Source organism: Chamaea fasciata, unplaced genomic scaffold (genome assembly GCF_029207755.1).
Source record: "Chamaea fasciata isolate MVZ Bird 193981 ecotype frontalis unplaced genomic scaffold, bChaFas1.0.hap1 SCAF_3, whole genome shotgun sequence".
Classification (NCBI taxonomy): Eukaryota; Metazoa; Chordata; class Aves; order Passeriformes; family Sylviidae; genus Chamaea; species Chamaea fasciata.
This window is the reverse complement of record NW_027094088.1, coordinates 103,900,828-103,924,068: the sequence shown is the minus strand read 5'-3', so window position 1 is coordinate 103,924,068 and position 23,241 is coordinate 103,900,828.

The window sequence follows — 23,241 nt, the reverse complement described above, 5'->3', positions numbered from 1 at the left end:
TCTGTATCAGTTGGTACTGAAAAATAAAACCATATGAAAGATTAAATAAGCATGTTGATGTCTTATTTTTTTCAGATATCACACCGATCTTTCTAGCTATGGAAGAAAAAGAAATTGTCAGAATTTTCCAAAATCATAAAAACGTTTTAAAATACTATAAACCAATTTCCAAAATTGTAAAAAATGATTTATACTTCTTCACTCTTTTAAAGGAAATTATTTTGGCAAGGATAAGAAAAAAAAGAACTGCAGCATGAACCAAAACCACTTCATTTAAAAGGTGGGTTCCCCTAACACGGATTATTTGCTTTTGTAAGCCTGAATAAAACCATGATATGGTAAAATTGTGAACATCTGGAATACTCAAAATCAGTAGGAAATTATTTTAACACAGAGTATGGGATTAATTTGCCTAAATTTAGACATCTACAGAGTAGACATCTAAGTTTGAACTGGTTTTCCAGGCCTTAGGTAATCAGTAAAAAGAAACAGGCTTTTGAACCGAACAATTCATCCGCATTCTAAAACACATCGGAAATGGTCCAGATGAATTACTCCCAGAAAATGTTTATTTTTCTCTGTTGAAAACAAAGACAGACATGATTGACTACCTTAGATGGAAACATCTGTAATGCAGTCTACAGTTAGGCAAGACACCTTCATTATTTTTAGAGCTATAGCACAGCAATAGCATGTAGAGTCTCTATTCTAAATTTGGGTACAGAAATCAGCTACATGGCTGAATTTATACATACATGTATCTACTTGTGTTTGTGCAGGATGTACAACCTCTATCAAGGTTTACACCAGGAACATTCATCTTGATAACTTGCCTCTGCAATATCACATACAAAACCAATTCATGTTACTCAGACAAGGTTTTCAAATTAATGCTATACAGTTGAGCAAGGATATCAACAGCACTGGAGTGGAAAGTTCCTTCACTTATTTCATAAGCTCAGCTCCCGATGAATGCCACATCATCTTCCTTAACTCATTCATACATGTGTTTGGAAATCAAAAGGAGATGAGAAGGTTATTAAGGCTGACTTTACTACAGGCACCATCTTACAATACACAATACACAAGGTGTAGAATTATTTAACCAGTTTAATTCTCAGATCCTAAAATCATAAGAACCATTCTATGAGAAACAGAGCTAAGGGGTTGCTTAACTGCTAGGCACTGCTAACCAGAAGGTGGAATATTTGTAGTTCTAAACCCCGTATGAAAATGTTTAAGAAGCAGGGAAATGCTTAATTTCCACTCTGTTTGCATGAAGTCAGTTGTGTAGTGGTGAAGGCATTGGTAAGTGTCATAGTGGTCACACAACAAAGATAAAGCTTGGGTTGTGTCATATGTGATAGATGGAAAATAGCTATCATCATTACTACTTAAGAACATCTATTTATAAATCTGTATATCAAGTGCTGAATACCTTCCCATAACAGGACCTGATGTGATCCTTTACCATCTCCTCCAGCTCCTTCTTCAGTATTCTCTCACACTTCAGCCAGTAACCCTAATCAATTTCAAATTTTTATTTTTTTATTTCTGCTGCACTCAATAAGACAAATGCCAATTTAGTGTCAAATTGCCTTCATGTCTCCTTCTTGGCTTGGTGACTCACATGGCAGGATTCAATTTAAGGTGCTTTTTAGATGTCAGGAAGTATGGATCTTACAAACAGGAATCTCAGATACAAGCCTGCAAGTATCTGACATCCTGTTAGAGCAAATGGAGAGCTAAAGCTCAACTCATTCCTCTAAACCTAGGCTTTTAGTGGAATTTAAAATCACCAAAATACCTTAAGACAACTGGACAGGACTGGAAGGTGTGAACCTTTTGGGGAACAGAACTGTCTTGGTTCAACCACTAGAAGCTTAGCAGCAGGCTAAAGCAAATCAGTGGGCACCAGATGCCTGTTTGTTGGTGACTGAACTTGAGCCCCTGTTTGGGATATCATTCCCATATTTCACACACAAGCTATCTGCATTTGCCACCATTCCCAATGTTAAGCTGGAGAGACTGATGAAGGAATTGGTGCTGAAATCAATTAACCTGGAGCTCTGGGTACGGCCCAAAGGTACAAGGTTTAAGAAAATTATTGACCCTAGCCATGCTACACAGAGGATTAGGCCAAATGTGCATGAAATAACTTCCAGGATCAGATTTATCATGTATTGAACATTCACTACAGATTTAATAAAACTGCTTCAGCAGTATAAACTTGGTTGTAAAATACAGAATTTAAATCAGCGTTTGGCCTTTGCAGTGTTCTATGCATATGATCCACTTACAAACTTTCATTAAGGAAGCTGGGTTAAAGTCACGAGGCATAGTTTTTATAAGCTTTGTCTCCTTCAAATCTTGTAAAAATAAATCTAAGTAGCTTACATATCCCTAAATAAGCTGTAACAATAGTATAGCACAGTTAAGTTAATTTAGTGTGTTAGAAAAAGTTTTCTTGCTGGTTTTCAAAATGTTAGTGTTTTGCCGGATATATCATTATCACCAAGTTGGTACTGACTTGTGGAGGCTATAAAACAAATAAAGTCATTAAAAATAATTTGAACAAAAGGAGTAACTTGATATCATAATGCCATCCACATTTGGTTAAAATGACTAATTTTAAATCTCCCTTTCATCTTACTAAACAGATTTCCAGAGTAAAAAAATGTGATTAATAAATTATCCCCCATAAATCTTATGATAACTGTGATAGTCTTTGGAGAATTATGAAGCCACATCTGGAAAAACTATTTTACTGCCTGTAAAACAGCATGCCATGAATTTCACTAGTTCATATTAGTAAGTGAAATACGGTATATAATTTTGCCTTCATCAGTGTGAGTGCAAAACACATAATTTTCTTCCCCCAAAACCATTAGATTTATTTCAAAAAGAATGTATCTTGTAAAGTTTATAAGGAACTTGTTTTCTTTTATTCATATAGAGATATTTCTCTCTTATATTAGCTGTAATTTACAAGATGAACTGGAGAGTACCTAACATTAAAACAGAAGTAAGCAAACAGTAAGAGTAATAGGGTTCATTTGTTATGATTATTACACCAAGGCTAAAATGAGCAAGGCCAAGCCACTGAATAAATGCCAGAGCACTAATCAAGAGAGAAAGCAAAGAAGTTCATTTTCTGCTATGTAATCCAACAATAGCTATTACGTTATTCTTTTTCATTAAGGACATTTTTAAATATATAGATTAGAGTTGCAAGTCATTCAAGATGAGTGGCTGTAATATTTCTGGAATTAAAAACTTGATTAGACTTAAGTATTTCTTAAATAAAATGAGCAATGTTCTTGTAGAGCCAAGTATGTCCCAGGGAAATATAAAACCCTTTTTATTTCCAAGCAGATGTTTGCAATAAGAAATGGATGTTGAGTGAAAGGGAAGAACACCATTAAGCTAAGGTAACCCCTAAAGATTTTTTATATCGTTCTGCAATCATAAGCTCCATCAGTGATAAATATCACAATAGTGCTTGTAACGTAACTGGTTTTATTTATGTGTAGATCTTTGAATATGCTTTACCTCAAGTAATATTATTCGCTTAATGACCACAGAAAAGTTATATTTTAATGTAAATGAAAGTGACATAATTTTTTTACCTGAAAAGGTTCTTTCCCTAAAAATACTATAAATCAGCACAATAGCATCTGTAAACATGCTTTGTTTTTATAACAGAAATAAATAAAAAGCCCAGAGAAATGCTTATTAATAAAATGGATGTGGATTAGACCACTTAATTGCAAATGATACTCTCACAATTTCAACACAAATTATTTGTGTAACATGTTGCTCAGACTGATAACGTGGATGATATTCTGGCCATAAAACTGCTATTGCCGTAAATATAACTCTCTTCTGCTCTGGTTTTAAATGGCCGTTATGTCACTGCATTGTTATGCTTGTTGTAGCTGATTTATATAAATATTCTAAACTGAATGGTGTTTGTACCTATTGATACTTGCTGCCTTTTCTGAAAGCAAAGACGTTATTTTCTTTTAACTTTCTTCAAGGTTTCCCTTACTCTCTTGATTTTAGCAGAGCTTTATAAGAAAGGCTGGGGCCTTTGCACAGCTGTTGAGATGCTGCTGTAGGAAAGGTTGGATAACATCAAAACTGCACGTCCCCAGGCAGGGGAGGGTGACTATCACAGGCACATTCAGAGATATTTTGGGTTTATGTGGCTGGGTCTTGGTGGTGGGCAGGCTGCAGGGAGAGGCCAGGGGCTGCCCAGTGCCTGTCACAGACACTTCCTGCCCTGTCGCAGCAGATTCAGTGTGCCAGAGCTCAGCCCACCTGGGGAGATGGTGGTGCCACTGGAGTGGTGCTGCTGAGGAAACACATTCAAGAAAAGGCAAATAACACAAGAGGGAGATAGGAGGAGGGTGAGAAACAAGAATGGGTGTACCAGGGTCCAAGCTCCAGAGCAGTTGTTCTCTGCAGCCCATAAAGAACCCATGCTCTGCAGAAGCAGGTTCATCCTGAAGGGCTGCAGCTATTGTGAAGGACATGCTGGAGTGGGTAAAAATTATGAAGGAAAAGGAGTGGAAGAGAGAACCTGTTATGCATTGGTCACCACCCCCATCTTTCATCCTTCCTGTGCTGCTGGGGAGGGTGCAAATGAGGTTGGATTGTTGGAGTGAAGTTGAGTCTGGTAGAGGAGGAGGAAAGGTGTTGGGTTTAGTATTTGCCTTTTCGATCCTCACTACCAATGTCTATTTCAATTGACAATAAATTATTCTTTCCTCCCTCTCCACCTTAACTTTCAGTATTGCCTGTAATGATCATTAGGAGGAAATCTCCCTGTCTTCTTCTTGATCCATGAGCTTTCTCATCCAATTTCCTCCCTGCTCTGTCCCAGTGAGGGGTGGTGGTGACAGTGAGGTGTGAGCGAGCAGCTGGGAGGGTGTTGGGCTGTTAGCCAAGGTTGACTCATCACAAAATAGCATAACACCCAAAAATGGGATGACAGATGCATAAGCAGACTGGTATAATGCAAATCACATGCACCAAATTCATACTTTTCAGTTTTATTATTACTGAGTTATTGCACACTTAACGTAACCCATTTTGAAAGATAACTACAAAACCTGCAGAAGTTCATCAAAAAATTTTCTCTATGAATTCCACCACATAAATTGTCTTGGATAAATCTCAGTGTGAAAGGTTTCTCTGTATATACCGTCTTCTTCCCCTTATCATTAATGTGAACTCTACAAACTCTGGATCATTAAGAAGGGAGAAAACCCAACTCCACCGTCTAGTCAGAAAGCACCAGTGTGAAAAAGTCTCCAGGAGCTATAGGGGAGCACAAAATGTATCCAATGCTCTTTGAAACTCCTGCAAAAAAGACAACGCTCATTTGGGAGTTTAATAACAGAAGCGTTGCCTCTGAGAGAAAACAGATTATTATCCCATTCTACTTGGTACCAGGGAGCCCTCAGATGGAATACTCTGCCCTGTTTAAGTGTCACTTTTAAAGAAACATGTTGACATACTGAAAAAAGTAAAAAGATGAGCAAAATCCAAGAGATTAAGAAAACATGACTTTTCTGAAAATTCAAGAAGAACTGCTATTTTTAAAAGGAAAATTGCAGTTGAGTGGAGTGGGACATGAACTGGTGGCACAAGTAGATATGTAAAAGACCTAGGATGAGAAAGATTATGAGATTTTTTTTTCCATGCTTTTCGTAAACAGGATAAGAATAAATTGACAATTTCAAAAAGAGGAAATTATAACTAGATAACAGAAAAACTTTCAAAGTAAAAATAGAAACCAAGTTCTTGTATATATTTAACTAATAAAATTATTGAAATTCCAAAAAACTTGTAATTACAATGGCATGGGAACAAGAGTGCAGTGATTCATGGCACCATTCCAGCCATAAGTTTCCATGATGCCTGATTTTTTCTCTTTGAAAACGGATTCCACGTGCTATAGGTATGAACTCTCGTCTACAATTTGACTAGGGATAAAAACTTTGCCATTACCTTATTCCAGAATATCAAGTTCTTTAAATCTAGTATGCAATGGGTTGATTTATATTAATGATTTACTGACCTGAATGGGTCCTTCTTAGGTGCAAATTTGCCATTTCATTTGCTGTCTTATGATGCACACTCAATTGCACAGCTGAACCACTTGAAGTAGTTCACAGTGCAGGAACTTGAACTTGAAGTCATTCTCAGAGAGACTGCTGAAAGTATCCACTGGTGATGTGGGTTTCTGATCCTTCAGGATGTAGCTCTGCATGACTGTGGAGTGTCTGGCACCTGTAGCTACCATAAGTTCCATTGCTGGTAAAGACACATCCTGCTAGAGCCCAAATGGACAGCAGTGAAGCAAACCACTGTTCATCTGAATTTGTGATGCACCAGTGAGGAAAGCACCACTTTAAGTGGATTCATCCAATATCCAGAATTTTATATGAAGTCTTACATCTGTAAGATCAGTGCGTCAACTGACAAAAAAGTACCAGGACTTACTCAGAAATAACGTTGATTTACAGCCAGAAGATGGTTGCTGAATAACCCTACCATAATTCTATTGTGAGGGTGATTATTTTTTTCTTTTTACCTAAATGTCTCTTACAAATCCAATCAAAAACTAAGTCTGTGTTTATTTCTTTCCAAAACTGTTATGTAAGGAGTGATTGACTTCTACAAAGTTGTTATGTTTTTAGTGTGAAAAACCCCATGAATATGAGATATGTGAGAAATTATTATTGTGATATTTGAGAAATTATTATTGTGATATTTGCTTCTGATTTTTCTAACCAGTTCTGGACTGGATAAATTTTGAATTGTTTCAAATATTCCAATATTTAGATATTTCAGATATTTAAATATAATAAATATTCCTTTCTAACAGATCCTCTTCTTTTAGCAGGTTAACTCCAGTTGTTTAATTCTGTTTCAAGCTGTAATTAAGTTGTTTTGTTCTTTCCTTGATCAATCTGCATTTGAGTGAAGCAGAAAATTATTCCATACATACGTGCACTGTCCAGACTTATGCAGGCAGAGTCTTGCAGCAAAGTAAAACTACGGAGAAATGAGTCTGCTTGAAAGGATGATTTTCTCAGCACCAGAGCAACATATCTGTTCTTGGTATAGACCACAACATCTTTAAAATATGGAGGAACTGTGCATGGAATATATGTTTTGTCAATTTATCCAATTGTTTGCCTATTTCTAGTAAAGACGCTAGTAAATTAAACATAATTCAGCAACAAAATTTTCATTCATTTTCTTTCTTTTATAATTGCAAAGAAACTCTCAGCTAATTGTAATTCATAAATGAATTTCAGGCAATGCTGATAATGGAGGGCAAAAATTTAGATTCCCCTCTAATAACAATTCTTTTTCCAGTCACTAAAGAGCAAAACCACTGTGGGTTACATTTGTAGCCAGTAAAGAAAGACGTGTACTTCCAGTTGGCAGGTCATGTCTGTGGATGGGCTGTACGGGTTTTCTAATGGTGCTTACAGTCACAGAATTGCAGAATACTTTTAGAGGAAAAAGATCTTTAAAAATCACTTATTCCACTCCTCACATGGGCAGAGACATTTTTACTGGTTGCTCAGAGGCCCTTCCAACCTCACCTTGAACATATTCAATCAGTAATGGAATCATTAAGATTAGAAAAGTCCTTTAAGGTCATCACATCCAGCTGTCAAACTAGCACCACTACTGTGTTCACCATTAAACCATGTCCTCAACTGCCATACCCACATATTTTTTGAACACTTCCAAGAATGATGACTCCACCACTTGCCTGGGAAGTCTGTTCTAAGGATTTAAAATCCTTTCTGTGAAAAAAAAAATCCTAATATCTAATCTAAATTTCCCTGAGTGCAACTTGAGGCCATTTTAATTGAATTCCTTCCATTTTCAATGGCAGGGCATTTGTGGGCAGCCTGTTCCACTGTCTCACCGTCCTTGTAAAAATATTTTTTTCTTCATTCCCAGTATAAATGTACTATCTTTCAGTTTAAAACCATTGTCCTCTGTTCTGTAGCTACTTCCCTTGGTAAAAAGTCTCTCTGTCTTTCTTAAAAGTCCCTTTTATATATTGAAAAGGTCATAATAATGAGTTCCTTAGAACCTTCTCTTCTCCAGGCTGCACAGCCCCATCTGTCTCAGCCAGGTCCCTCTCCACTGATAATGGACTGTAAGTTACTGGCTTATGAGGCTTAATCAGCTCCTGAAGTCTACATCAAATTCTGGACAACAAAATAATTTTAAAATGGTTCCTCCACAGGCTCCTGGAATAACCTGGTGCTACTCAGCTTCAATCCATTTTCTAACATCTCTAACAGAGACTGCTTCACATGCTTTAAAGATATTTGATACCAAGACAAGGAGGGGAATATTTGTGATGTCACATGGACATGACAAACATTCTTGTCAGTGTGTTGTCAAAGATACCATGGTCAAAGGTTTCACAGGCTACTGTGGGAGCTTCACGACTTGTGAGTCCATATTTGCTTTGGGAAACCTGTTCTCAGGATGTGAGGTGCATCAAGGAGGGGTTGTCATCTCCCTGACTTCAAGAGGGAATGAAGATAAAAATCTTTTCTCTGTTTAGGCCAAATCCATGGAGAAACCAATAATTTATTCAGGGAACCCCTTGACCAAATGTACCGATGGTAAGAATTAAGGGAATGGATATCTGGCAACTGGAAGAGGTACCACTAGCAAAGGCAGAAGCATAAGGGAGCCAAAAATCAGAAATTCTGGGAAAACCCACCAGAGTGCACTAATATTTGTTTTTACCCACGTGCTCTGCTTCCTGTGTGCAATCATGATGCCTGAGTTACAGGCCTGCAAAAGATGTTTTACTGGACTGGAATCAGTTGCCCTCCTTTGCTTGTACATGACTGTCCCAGAGTCTGTTCTCTGTGATGAGGTCAGCTTGCACAGTCTGACAATGTGCACAGTATTAAACTCCAAACATATCAGTTCCATACAAACTCTCCATCCAGTGAAGCCTTTGGCCTGAGGGGGCTGCTGCACCATTCTGAGAGTTCTTTGACAGAGGGAGTATTGGTTGATCTGAGTGAAAAGGTTGCCAGCAACCAGACTAACATTTTTTACAGTCCAGATGGTCAACTTCCAGGTCTTAGCAATGTTCCTGGGATTGTACAACTTGTTAGTATAAAGAAAGGAGGCACATTCTGGCTGAATAAGAAGTGGCAAGTAAGACTGCAACTCTATATCTTCAAAAACACCTGTACAAATTCAGAGCATAGTGTTTTGGAGGCCTGGAAGAAAAGGATTTTGCAAATTTTTCCATCACCCACCTTCCTGAAGAGCAGAATGAACAACCTTCCACTGTAAATCACAGGGCCAGGTTCACTACAACTAAGAGGACACCTATCCATCTCAAACTATCAAAGTGCTCTTAATTTCACTGCACTGTTTTTTTCTCCTTCTGTGAGTGAGGACAACAGTCTTCCACAACAAATTCTTGCTCTCATGTCTAACATGTAACAACCCATCACATAGTCAGGTGGTGTTGTGAAGTTTCCTGTAAGAGATAAGACACACTGTCAGATATCAGCACTTCAAATAAACATGGATTCATATAAATGTCTCTTGTTTGGAAAGCCACTGTTAACATGGACAACTTTTTACATCTAGGAAGACTTAAGGAAACTAAGCCTTCTTGTTTGTTTGTTTCTTTTAAGCAACATCATTTAACTTTTCCTCAGTCTTTTTTGGTTGAAATGTTCCTTGTAAAAGATGCATTAAATTATTCACTTCCAGTTTATGTATGTTTTATTGTTTGTATTCTCAGGCTTCAAGTAGTTCTGATCTAAATACATAAAATAAAATATTGTTTGGTTTCTGTTGCTGTTTAGCCATAAAAAAGGGCTCTAAAAAGCAGGGGAGGTGACACTGAAAAATATTGATGATGCTGATCTTCAGGTGATTCTAAAACATTTTCTTGTGTTTAAATTCCCCATATCTTTGCACAGAAAATCATAACATGTATCCTGACTTGTAAAACTCCTAGAACTTGGCACAGTTAATGCCACTGATCTGATGATGTGGAAGACTCAAAACCTGACATTTTTCTAATATAGCAAGATGGATAATTTAGGTTTTTTGTTCTCAACTTCCACCACGTTATAAACACAAAATGATTTGTTTAAATGGTATTGTTACAAAATAGACTGCAAATTCTTTCAAAGTGTATTTTTTTGGAGGAGTCATGTGGGGCAATTGATTCTGTCAGAAATACCTCTTTAATTTGGAATTTAAAGCACCAAGAACTGTAATGATTTTGTGTTCCAACCAGAGGGGGAACTGAAGGGAGAGACACAGGTCAGCACATCTACAAAGAGTCCTACTACAGTAATTCATGGAGGAAAATGTGCTCACCTGTTCTGTACCTTACCTGGAACACCAGAGAGGTGAGTTTGCCATCTTATAAACCTACAGTTAGTTCAATGAAAATGTAAGAGAAATCAGTAATTAGGACAACTCAAGAAATAGGAACTGCAAAAGAATAAAGGATCCCAAATGAAGTCTATTATTCCAAGCTTCCATCTTGATACTGAAATTCTTTCTCTAATCTCACTTTTAAAAAGAATTGCAAAAGTATTTGTTTTGAATTGACTACAAGTCTGAGTTAAAACATGTGAAGACGTGTAGATATTTCCAGATTGTGTCTTCTGTTGGAACTTCAGAAGAATCACTTTTATGTTGGAACATAAAAGTCTAAGGTAGATCTGAATCCTTCAGTGCACAAGACAAACACTTAAAGGGAAAGAGATATATAGCACACTGCATGTTATTTTTCTAGGAATCATAATTGTGAGATTCATTATATGAATTATATTTAGATTATGCATTTATATATTTATTTTATAAAGTGCTTAAACAAACCCTATGTAGATTTGCTGGAAAATATTAGACAAATTTGCAGAAAAAAATATTTCCTCCAAATTCCTTACATTATTTTTGTCCTTTGACAAAGTATTTCCAGTAGTTTTCCCTTTCTTCACATCAGAAAAAATAAATTTCTCTCATTTGCACATTTATTTTTTTACTGCCAAGATGAAATGAATGGTGATAAAAAGAAGCATATTAAGGAAAAGGGTGAGAATTCAGGAAAATAAGAGGAAAAGTCTGAAAAAAGCTGAAGGTGAATATTAACACAAACTAGCAAAAGGTTTTGAGCAAGTGTTAACTACTCAACTCAAAAACATGGCCATCTACGTTGGCACAGTTAACACAAGCCAGAACATGGGGTGGCATTAGTGACTCTAAAAAGTGCCTCCTCACAGAAGTGGCCACAAGAAATATCTCTGTGGTGAGCTGGACCTCTTCTTCACAGTGAATATTGAGATTCCCCCAGGACACAGGGAAAATGGCTCCAGCTGCTTCTAACTGAGTCCCCAGAATTGTTCTCCTTTCCTTTTTCAGAGCCCAGAGGCAGAAGGTTAATGGCATCCAATCTGATTTTTTTGGTTTGATGGATGAAGGAGACTGGTTAGGCTGGCTGGTCCAGCTGCAGTATCATCACATGCAGCCTTAAATTCTGTGCCCACAGGTGCTATGTCCAGCACATATATTCTTTCCTAACGAAGCAACCCAGCTGAAGATATTAATAACATTATCTTCAGTAACACTAAATGTAACCTTTATTCTCACTGCTTGGAGGCTCTGTTTCACATCTTTCCAAGGCAGAGTAGTCAGAGTGACTCACTGAAAAATAAGGTTCTTTCTCTTCCAGTCTTTGAGGAAATAGCATCCTTTCCTCCTGTGAAGGAAAGGAGGAAAGGTGCCAGTGCTCTATATGTTTGCAACTTCATTAAAGACTTCATCTGAAACTGAGTATGGTAAAATTTCCAGCTTGCACAGCATCCAGGTGCCACCTTCCTGGTATCGGACAGGGCATGAGGGTCTTGGATTAATGACAGGATTTCTCCAGTGACATCTAGTCAGATTCAGAGCTGGATTAGTCCTTGATTTTGAATTTTAATCACTTGTCAGCTACATAAAACATATTAAACTGCATTCCATCAACACACCGTAATTCACACCAGGGATCTGAGCAAAGATGCTGTCACAGACCAGAATGAGATATTCAAAGCAAGTCTCAAAGTTTTCCTCGTGTAGTCCTCTCGCCGAGAAGGCTATAGTCATGTGAGTATCCCTCTTTTTTTCTAAATCCCATATCATCCCTGCTTCCCAATCTGTGACCTCAAACAGACATTTATTGCTAAAAAACAGAAGTATCAGAAGCTTCATGTAATCCAGTGAGGACCTCTCTGTTTAGGATGACTGATTTATGAACACGACAAAAAAATAAAAGAAAAATTGAAACTGTAAATAAATAAACAGATAGATTCTTAGTGCAAAAGCATTTGAAACCGCCATTATTTAATGCAAAAAGTCCAAAAATGAGTAACATTGAGATAGGATTATGAAGTAATTTCTAGATTTGATAGGCAGATCAACTCTACAATGTGTTCATACAATCAAAGGGTAAAATTTCCGTTACATCAGTAAGAAAATGTTGTAATGTCTATCCTGAAATACAAAAAATAGCATGACAGCCCTCCTGACAGGTGACAAACAAGGATTTGGACAGGAACCATCAGCCCAATTACCATGAGCTACTGAAGCTGAGGTAAGCTGAATCACTCTCCTTTTCTTCAGTTTTTAGAAGTGTACTTCCTTGCAAGACACAGAGACAAATCTTCAAAATTCACTTATCCCATTGCCATGAGACAACATATGAGAGCAAAAGGGAATGTGAGATGCCAAGAGTGTTCTGCTTTTCATTTCTCTAAAATTCTTTATAGTAAAACTCATTTATTCACGTCGATTATGCAAATTTTGTCACAGGTGAAGGGTTTTGCCTGGTTTCAATAACACTGGTTGTCTTAATGAGGTATGTTTTCAAGGTGTTTCAGACTCCACTTTTCCCACTATTCATTGCTCAATGTTGCAATTGGGTTTATTCTCCTCTCCTCTCCTCTCCTCTCCTCTCCTCTCCTCTCCTCTCCTCTCCTCTCCTCTCCTCTCCTCTCCTCTCCTCTCCTCTCCTCTCCTCTCCTCTCCTCTCCTCTCCTCTCCTCTCCTCTCCTCTCCTCTCCTCTCCTCTCCTCTCCTCTCCTCTCCTCTCCTCTCCTCTCCTCTCCTCTCCTCTCCTCTCCTCTCCTCTCCTCTCCTCTCCTCTCCTCTCCTCTCCTCTCCTCTCCTCTCCTCTCCTCTCCTCTCCTCTCCTCTCCTCTCCTCTCCTCTCCTCTCCTCAAAGAAAAAGAAAAATCAGCTCCATGCCTGTAGATAGCTGACAAATTAGTACATGTTTTTGTCCCCAGGAGAAAAAGAAATGCGTTTATCCTAATTTTTCTCCTTTTTCTTTTATTTTTTTTTTAACTCTCCTCTATTTAGAGTGTTTTGACCAAATCCTAAATATCTGATGTCTTAGTTTCCTAACTTAGCTTTCACTTTAAATGCATACTGGTTTTTGGATGGTTTTAAATGTTTAGAAATATTAATCAGTGTCTGATGACTCTGTGTGCAATCATGTCACATAAAGAGGAAAAGACATATCAAAGGAGCAGAATTCTTTTATGGATGGAAAAATGCACTAGAGATTAGAACCAAACTTGATTTGAATAAAATGAGAACTGACATTTCCTTTAATTTCAAACTTTTTTGTGTTTCTGATTTTCCATTTTTACGAGGTTTTTTTTTTTTTAATTTTTTTTTTTTCTTTTTTTTTTTTCCTTTTCTTTCTCCCTTGAATTTCCTGGTTTTGGTTTCAAAACAGAAATAGCAGATTAACAAGGAACAATGCTCTTTTCAAGATTTTCAATATTAACTGAAGAGGAACCAGTTTTCCATTTTGTATATTCTCAACAATGTTCTAATTTGAGTTTCAATTTGATTAAGCATCTGAATAATTATTCATTAATATTCTGCTTATAGCAAACACTCTTCCTTGTCCCTCATCTTAAAATTAGCATCCTTGTTTCAGAAATTTTCTAATCTCTGATTGGAGTCTTTACATAAAATTAAAGCTTATTTGTATGACTAGAGGCAATAAAGAATTGATGTTTTTGTGATCAGAGATGATCAGCACAGGGTGAGGTGTTAATTCACCACCAGAGGGCATCCACATGGGAAGGAACATGATCCTAATGAAGCTGCAATAGAAGAATTAATAGCAATTATTAAATTAGGTCAGCAGATGTCAAAAAAAGCACTTTCACTACTTCCTGCCAAATTCTACATATGAAGAAAATTAAAAAATGCCTTAGAATTAAACAATCTTAAAACAAATTATCAATCCCATACTCAGGTTTGACTTAGGAAATAATCTCTGGATCACCAGAACCCAAAGTCCTAATGTTTTTAACCACTACAGCTTCAAGAAGGCTCCTATTGATATGCTCCCAAGGAAGAAGTGACAGAATATTGACCAGCTACTATATCACTCAACTCACAGGAATGTCTGCAACTACAAGATAAATGGACTTTTAATTTTTTGGCCCCAGACAATGCATTATGAAGCTGCTAGGATGTTGACAGAACTCCCTGTAAAAAAAGAAAAAAAAAACCAGAATGTGGGAAAATTATTTTCAACATATCATACAACTGAAAGTAATAGCATTTTACACTCTGTATTCCATAAACTGTGTGTCTAAGAGACTAGGAAAGGAATGAAAGGGCAATGGGTTTGCACCCAGAATGCCAATTTTCCAAAAATAATTTTGAGGAAAGCATCAGTTGCCTCAATATCATGAAATCTGAAGACTTTTGAAAACTTCTGATTTCTAAAGAATTTCAGGAAGAAGCAGGCCCAGGATTGTTGGTTTTTCTACTTTTTGAAGAGTGTGTCTCAGTAGTATGATCAGACATCAAGAAACTGTGCTATATTTCTTACTAGATTCTGTCTACCACATGGGCATATTTATATTTTGGAACATTTACAAATGGTTTCACATTTTCATGACTGGATTCTAAGCACTAAGAGTAAGAAAGAATTCTTTAATCTCACATTGGTTGTGTAGACAGTCATCATGGTTGTCAATATTCTAAGTAAAGAGATGATAACATGTGATGTCTGGATTACTTGCCCTTTTTTATCCTACATAATCAGCAGATGATGAGCTGTTAAACTGAAAGCAACATCCAAACCCACTCTATATATATTGTTTAAGACCTGCTTATATTCTCTTTATTTTACAGATGAGTCCTAATCTTTGAGCTATTTATGAAACTTCTTTTGGGAGTCAGTGTTTTCAAATCTGAATTGTGCTTTAAGGAAGGGGATTTAACTTCAGGGCAATGGTGTACCAAAGGCAGAATGGAATTATTGGGTTTTTAAGAGTGTTAAGAGTGCCAAATAACCCTCAGTTACTAGACTAATGGTACATAACTTTGTGGAAGATTTCAAGAAAACTTGCAGTCAGAGATAAAGAATGAGTAATTCTCTTCTGTTCTGTATTTGAAAAATTGTTCATTACTGCAGAAATTCTTACTAGCAGCCAAGTCTGATGATATGTCTTAGAAGAATTAGTTTAACTGATGTGGAATCACTATAACCTCAAGGCTTCAATAATTGTTTAAAGATTTAAGTTTTGCAGTTGGTTTCATAAGCCAGAATAGTCAGCGTCCAGGTTTGTGGCTGAGCTGTGAAAGTTAACAGAACACTGTCAGAACTCACTCTGAAATATTAAATTAAAGTCATGGGACTGGCAGTGAAGATTTTTAAGCAGTATGCAAAATTTTACCTGTCACAGTTTAACTAGTGAGGAAACCTGCAGGCCCTATAGGAAATACATTTCAACTGAAACACAAATTTCTTCCTGTCTGAGTGTGTTGGGACAGGCATAAATGGGCACAGACGCTAACTGTGATAAACCTGGGAAAATAAATACACACTAGAAACAAAACTTGAAGTAAACACAGGTTTTTACACAACATATAAGCTTGAAGAGCATATATGAGCTTGAAGAGGGTATGACACCTATGAACTAAGGAGAATATCTCTGATCTTTAATTTGATGGTCTTGAAATGGCCTTTTTAAAATGGAGTATGGCTTCATCCATTTAGGAAGATCCAGAAACTTCTCTTGCCTCAAATAGCAAGTCTGAGAGGTAATTAACCATGAACAACCCAGAATTTACTTTGTCAGTCTTCTGTTTGAGTGAGAAAGCAGGTCCACACTAATAATCATCTTCCTGTACCTGTAAATATGATACTGTCAATTAACTGAGCTCGTGTCAGTCAAATTAGTTTATTGCTACAGATTTTTTTTTTGACTGAAAAAGTTTGACATTAAAGGCTAAACTGTCCCAGGCTCCAAAGGGTGCAATACACTGCTGAGAGCAGAGGAAACTTTGTGGCAGCACAATTTAAATACTTCTTTCTTCCACCCAGAGGGACCAAACTTTAGGGTTCAGATTGTCAGATTTTGACAAGCTTAGGGCTGAGTGAGAGCTGTCATTAATCAGCAGAGAGAACACACATGATTATCTTCAGCTAAGTATCTGTTTCAAACAGTTAAAATTAGATGAGAGAAACCTCAGCCTTGCAGTACAGAGTTTTGTCAGTTGTTTTTTTTTTTTTTTTTTTTTTTTTTTTTTTTTTTTGTTTTGTTTTGTTTTTGTTTTTGTTTTTGTTTTTGTAATGGAGCTATTATCTCCCTAGTAAGATTATTCCTGGAGCCTAAAAAGATATGATGTGAAATCTGTTTTTTAATCTAAAGCAGTTTAAATAAATAAATGAATAAATTAAATGCTCTGCATTGAGATTCTATAAAGTTTGTTTGTGTCTGAAATGAAATAAAACAAACATTGGATGTTTCTTACAATGATTCTCACATTCCATGCTAAGTTCTACAGGTCCTAAACCAGATGGTGAGGCCTTTCACAGTCAGATATACCACACATCAAGATAAGAAAAACGTTTTAATTTTCAACAGACAGAGCTGATGACAAAGAAATAGACTACTGTAACAGTTGCTCTATAGGTCTGATGTTTTGAGGAGGCACAAAAACTACCAGATTTAACAAAATTTAAAGTTGTTTCACTACTGGGACATTTCGTCTGAGATAATGAAGAATGGATTCAAAAGAGACAGAGAGAATGAGGAAAAGAATAAAGGAAAAGGAAATAAAAACCTTCTCCTCAACCTTTTCACACTTTCAGAACCAAACTGCAACCAAATATTTTTGAAGCTCTGGAGCAAGTAGAGAGAGAACTTTTATTATGACAATAGTAATTGTCATCAAGGTCTGAAGCTGTAACACCACAAAAATGATGTTTCTGGCCGGCACCTGAAACGTAAGTGCCAGAAGTCTCACATGAAATGCTGGTTTTCAGGAGACTGCCAATTCAAACTGGAGATTTGATAGGTTCAGATGGTTTCATAACAAACACTCAGAATTCTGGATGGTTATCTGAACACAACTTGCACTCTGAACCTTTCCATTCAACTTTCAGAATAGAAAATCATATTTATAGCCTGTAGATAATAACATTATTGTTATCAATAATGGGTTCTGTTATCACAGGAGTATAGTACTTGAAGAAGAACAATTAGACAGCAACATCTGAAATTTATTTACCATATATTGTTTTTTTCTCCCACTTATAGTCTCTGTATTTTGCAGAACGTTTGGATTTGGAAGACATTTTTATATCTGAAATATGTTTACAGGAAGCAGGATTTTAAGACAAATACTTTAGTGAGGTATGAAAACACTTTTGTTAATCATGCTGACAACAAGAACTTGGACTTTTTTGCTCAGGCATGTCAGCTGCAGTCATATACATGAATATTTGATTTTAGTTTCAGATTTGCCCCAATAGTACTTTCTTTTTCCTTTCAGTTGATGGAAATCACTGAAATGAAGAGCTCAGGCAGGTTTCTTCTGCATAAAATAACATCAGTTTTCTGGACACTCAGAGCCTATGTTAAACTACCAGCTTCCATTATATCACAACTTTAGATTTGTTTAAACAAGTTTCCACCTGCACAACAACTCCTTTTACTGCCAGTGAAACACACTCTTCCCCAAGGAGCCCAGTGTTATAAATCACCAAAGTGCACATGTTGCTGCTGCCAGCATGAGAGGGGTCTGGCACGATGAATCTGAGGAGTAATGAGGGGCATGGAATGGCCCACACACATAAGGAGAAACCAGAGCACAGCCTTAGAGTGTGGAAAGCAGTGTATCTAAAGGTTTTAAACACAGCATATTGGATTCAGATATGTGCCTTTTATCTATGAGCTGTGACCATGGAGAGAGCAACCAGTCTCCAAACAAAGACAAAGAGCCTAGCATGCATGTGTTCATACACCTGTGCATTATGAAACAGGAATAAATTATAACATCAGACTGCTCTGTGTGCATTTAATCATAACAACAAGATACAATCTTCAAATGGCCGGACAAAAACTCTACGAAATTGAGTAGACTAGAATCAGATAGCCCGTTCTGCCCAAGCTGCAGATTTTCATTACTTGCCAAGTTTACTGGTTTTTTTCTGAATAGGGTCAAAAAAAAAAAAAAAAAAAAAAAAAAAAAAAAAAAAAAAAAAAGCAGTTCCCAGCTGCAGTTCCCATCGGTAGCAGTAAATTGCTTTCTGTTGCAAGAAATTGTAATGCCTGTAGTCTCCATTTCCCCCTGCCTCCTTCACTGCTCTGAAGGAAACTGGTGGTCTTACAGCATCCTGGGGGTGGTCTGCAGACCTCCTCTTAGATGCAGTTGCTCTGGTTCCTGTCTATACTCCAATCCATTCATACCCGGTTCAATGCCACCCACAGTGAACAGTTGCATGTGAATATCAGAAAATCCTCTGAAAGATGCAAGGTCTATCTTCCTTTGATGTGCCATATTAGGTCCTAATGGGCCAATTTCTTCCCTTGCATACATGCAGCTCCTGCTGATTTCAACTGAGGTTGCAGATTCACTGCAAACAGTGTTGTGCTAAGCTGAGACTAACCACAGTTTCTGGATAGAGCTCCCTTCAGCGTTGGGACTCAGGTTCTTCAGTGCTGCAGCTATACCTCTTTCTGGAATCTTTGTCCCCAGAAGAGATCCATATCCATGTGTAATCATATTTTCATGGGTATTATTGCAGAAGACTGCTTGTGTCAAATACTTCTCACTGCCTGAGGATTTTTCTGTACTGTGTTTGCAAATTATACATGTAGACACAAGCCTTTTCTAAATAAACTAGCCTGGACAGCTACTAGAAATGTAGCTAGAAATGTGGGAAAGGGATTCAAGAAGGGATTCACAAGAAGACTGGGTAAAGATTTGTTGAATTTATCCATACTATGTTCTGTACTGGAATAGTTGCACTCTTAGCAGTACCTAACAAGACAGTTTCAAGATAAATCAGCTTCAGCAAGTGGTATGAATTGCAGACATAGTACAGACCTCAGAAGAGCCATCCCTCAATACAGTGACTGTTAAGCTTATGAAGTTATTTGCAGGATTGAATCTTAATTATACTATAGCTCTTCCACTCCTCCATGCACCATATGTGTAGATGGTAAAGCCAGGTTAGCAGAACATGACATCCACATGCCTGTGGATTTTTTGTTCAATTTTTAATAACTGACATATATTTTATGGTAGGATTACAGTGATGAGCTCGGTGCAATTCTGAAAGCTATCAGAAGCAGTTATTTACATATACTTTAGAAAAAAGCACTATATGTTGAACCCAAGGCAGTTTATAAAGTATACAGGGTAGCGGAATACTTCAGAACCATCCTTTCTGTAACTTCCCAAGTATTTTGAAAAACATATAAATATTCAGCTTTTAACTGACCTGTTTCTCGTGCTGTGTGCACACATGCTGTACTTTTTGCCAAGTATATTGGCAGAGGATTATCCCAACAGCAAAGGCTATATTGACTTTTATATAGCAGACACTTACAGAATTTGTACCCACATCACTCATTCTGTAACAGCCTGCAATTAATTTGTTGCAGAAGGATAACAGATTATTCATCCATGAGTGGTAAATTTAATACAGGCTGGAAAATCTGGTGGAAAAATTAGCATTTGGCTATTCTCAGCTAGTTTAGACAGTGGTGTTTTGATAAGATAAAGCAAGGCAAGACAAACTGAGACTCTATAAAGCAAGGATAGGCAAGGTGCAAAGCTAGGTGGAGTCTGGTGGGTTGCAAAATCCTTTATCACATAGGGATAAGTTATTGTGCTACCATCACTGAATTTCTCTGTATTGCTGTATTCAGATTATCGGCTCAGATAGCATCTGCTCAGATGAAATAGTGGCAGTAGTAGTCCAATGCAGGCTAAATTGCTCTGTAGCATCTTGCTCTTTCCTTCCATGTGTTTTTTTTTTCTCTTCAGACCTCGTGACTTCTCCCTTTTGCAAGGTCACGTAATTCTGCAGAGTTTGTGAAGTGTGCAGTTTCCCCGGCCTGCTGATTGCCTTGGCATTTGTCCCTCAGCCATAAGGCCTAAAGCTGTGACAGTCCAACAGGCATTTTATTCTGCCAGGTTTTCTGGCAACAGGGTGGGAGAGGAACTCAGCCAAGACCATCAGTAAAATGGACTGCCTTCACAGAGCTAGTTATTTTAGATTTCATTGAATTTAGGGACAGAAGAGACTAGTAAAAACTGTTTCATCTAGGTCTTCTGTTTGTCCCAAAGCATTAAATATCTGCAACCCTAATCTAAGAATCTATTCTCCTAAGAATTGCTCCCTACAATATTTAAATCCCAATTCCATTGTCTAACTTCAAACAGGTACTGAGGAGCTCAAAACAGGACAGAACAGGGGGGGCAAATGGAAGGTTACAATGAGTCCCTAAAACCTTTTTCTGCTCTCCTCCTAATGCAGCCAAACCTGTTATTCACAATAAGAGTGCTGTGTGGGCTCAGGTTCAATCTGGGGCTCACCTTCCCACCAGGTCTACTGTTGAGACAGTTCCCAGTCAGTGCTAAAGCCTGGGCTTTCCTGTCTCAAGTACGAGGCCTTGCAATTTCCTTTGTTGTACTTCAGGAGTTTTCTGTTGGCCGTCCTGAAGTTTTCCCAGTTTCCTCTGAACTGAATCTCAACAACTCAGCTTTTCACTGACTTCCCCTCATTTATTATAATCCTCAAATTCCCTGAAGGTATGTTTTGCCTCATTACCTTATTATGGAGTAGCAAACATTGCAGCAATGTTCATGGCACAAAAGGTAAGGGATGAACAGAGGACTCCAGATTCCAAGATTCCCACGCCAGGAAGACACATTCCATGATGTTCAGCCAGATCTTCTTCCCTCCATGGACACAGGCTGTGAGCCATCTCCTGTCTTTTCTTACAGATAGGCCAGTATGAGTAAGGCATTCCAATATTTAATCATTCTCACTGCTAGGAAATTCTAACTCATTTAAGTTTTTCTAAAGAATTTTTTTTTCTGCCGTTTTGCAACTGTTTCAGATTTCAGTCTGAAGCCTTAATACAGTATTACATGAATTTATATGGGAAAGCAACCTCAGATACAGACTATTAAGATTTTTTTCCTCATGTTTTTGCAATTGATATTTGAAATTTTTTATTTGTCTGAAGAGGGGAAGATTTTTTTGAGAAGGTTTCATATCTTTTCTCACTTCATTTGCAATTTTTGAAATTTTACATTTAAGAAAAACTTAGATCCATCTCACTGTATGGCATTTAGACTATACCTAGACAGCAAGAAACTGTTTTCCAAGTGTGTTTTACAGATCTATATGTTTTTCAAATGATGATAACTGTGCACAATGAAATTGCCTGAGTCTGATACACATGATAGACGGCAGATGTGAAATCTTTGGAAATTGTTTCAATAAGTTGTTAACAAGTTCTCAGCCTACTCTAGACCTCATGTATTTCTTCTCAAAAGCTCTTGGTTTCAGAGTTGTGGAGTATGGCATGGTGCTAATAAAGGTCTACTCAATATTGCTGTCTCTTTCTACAAAGAAATCTGGTTGTAGCAAATTTAAAAAAAAAAAAAAACACATTAGGGAAAATTTGCTTGCGTACTAACTTAAGAAACAAAAATTATGACCTGTTTGGGTTACTGATGTTAAATGCTTGGTTTTTCTTTCTCCCAGTATTTATTTTCTGTATATTTTCATAGCATCTGGATTTAGTACTAATCTTTGATGAGAAAGTCAGAAGAGTGAGAAGGTAGGAATGGCAAAACACTGCAATATAGATTTCCCATACATGTTGCAGCTGCTCTGTACTTTTCTGGTGACATACAGCAGCCTTAAATTACTTAATCTAGTTTTATGGCTGTCTTGTATCACTGGGGTAACATAAAACCACTGGAACATATTGGTGAATCTGGTCCTGTGACAATACTTTTGGCCAACTTTGACCTTTTTTTTTACCTGTGTCATTCAGCAACAATAATTCCTTTGCCATCAGTGGAGTAGTACTTTGTATGTGCATGAGCAAGTTAGAGCATACCTATGAGAAGAAAGAAAATGCTTGCATTCTTAGCTTTAGAATGAGATTTGAGAGCTCTGCATGCAGCTCTTTATTATCACAACTTTTTTGTGAGAACTTCTGGAAGACATCATTTTCCAGATCATGACATGTAAAATGACTGTGGAACTTTTTTCTTTCATGCTTGGTATGTCCCATTTACTTGCATTAAATACTGACGTACAGCAACTGTTTCCTGGCATGTCTCTGAAAAGCACCCAGCACAACACAGCCCCAATTTGTGATGAATTTGTGAAAAAGAAAAAGGAAAAAAAAAAAAAGAAAATAAGTTAACTGTCCTTAATTCGTGTTTAATGATGCTTTAGATGAGACACAGAGAAGTTCACATGCTCCTGGTTACAGTGTTGAACAGGCTGACTAAAGTTGTTCTTATTTCCTCCAACATGCTGGTAGCATTTTCTATTCAACCAGCCAAAGAAACTGAGCCTCTGATAGAATCCTGGAACATTTGGATTTTTTGCCAAAATATTTTCAAGGTGGTGCACGGTGGTGAAAAGTAAATTTTGAAAATTGTTTTTTCCCCCCACTGCTAAAACTCATTCATTCCCAACAAAAACATTGCTCATGTCTCAGGCACTCTCTGCCTTGCAGGCTATTTTATGAAGAAAAAAAAAAGCAGGAGGCAACACACTCCACAATTTCTCACAGTCCCCTGCCAGCACCTACCTCATCAGTGGAGTTAAGTCTGAGAGGTATTGTTAAATCCTTATTTCATCCT